Raw genomic sequence first — 1243 nt, 5'->3', positions numbered from 1 at the left:
AAAAAAAAAAAAAAAGAAATTGTAATTATAGCTTAGATATCAGGTTTTAATGAAGTTGACTTCTAACCATAGAACTCTTTTAAAGAAAAAAATCCTTTCAGATCTCTTTTTACTTGGGCTAAACAGCTGATATTCCTGGCCTTTGAACTCCTTTACTAAACGTAAAGGAGTGGGGAGGGGTGGTGGCTCATTTTGTTCAGCTCGGGGTTTTTATGCATACAGGATGGGGGGCGTGGCAGGTCTGGGTGGTTTTGGAAAAAACAACGCTTGGTGGGGGAAACAGGGAAGTGTAGTCCTCATTTAGGGCCGAAGTCACAGGCTTGCAGTGGAACCCTTGCTAGGGACTCCATTTAGGGCCATAGTCACAGGCTTGCAGGTAGAACCCTTGCTAGGGACTCCTCCACCCTCTTCTACCCAGTATTTTCCTGCCTCCTGTTCGTATCATTATGACTTAGCCAAGGACACACGAAGTAACTCCAAAGCAAGGCAAAGCAGTCCTCATAAAGATCCAGAATTGTTATAGTAGGTAGCTAGCCAGACATGAGCAGGGCAGGAGGGGGTCTTCTCTCCACCCCCCGCACCCCACCAGGAATGTCAGGCGACCATCAAATGATGGTCAAGTGGTTGTTAACACACTCTAAAATAATTGGTCACAGCCAGAGCTAGGAAAAGGCAGTCCCCTGACAGGGAAAAACACCTCAAGTGAGATGTGTACAACTCCATTAAACATACTGTGCATACTCCCCTCCCAGGCACTGGCAGACCACTGTGCATGTGAAACCCCCACCCCAAGAGAGAATCAGGGGAGAAGGGACACAAGACCCTCATATGCCAACAACCCTCAAACCCTAAGTCAAAGGTCAAATGGCACACTTGATCCCTCAAGTCACCTGCTTGGCCCTCTTCCAAGTGCACTTTACTTCCTTTCATTCCTACTTTAAAGCTTTTAAATAAACTCTCAGTCTTACTCTAAAACTTGTCCTGGTCTCTCCTTCTGCCTTATACGCCTCAGTCGAATTCTTTCTTCTGAGGGGGCAAGAATTGAGGTTGCTATAGGGCCACACGGATCTGTTGCCAGTAACAGAATGACCCCAAAGACAGCTGAAAAAAAAAAAAGTGGCAACAAATGGGGTACAACTCATTTCTATCTAGCCATATTCTCTAGGGTCTCAGCTTCTCAGCTGGCCATCCATACACAAAGGTCCAAAAACCACCATATGCCCCACAGATGGAAGACAGGAAA

Source organism: Cebus imitator, unplaced genomic scaffold (genome assembly GCF_001604975.1).
Source record: "Cebus imitator isolate Cc_AM_T3 unplaced genomic scaffold, Cebus_imitator-1.0 Scaffold710, whole genome shotgun sequence".
Taxonomy (NCBI): Eukaryota; Metazoa; Chordata; class Mammalia; order Primates; family Cebidae; genus Cebus; species Cebus imitator.
This window is presented reverse-complemented; position numbering follows the sequence as displayed.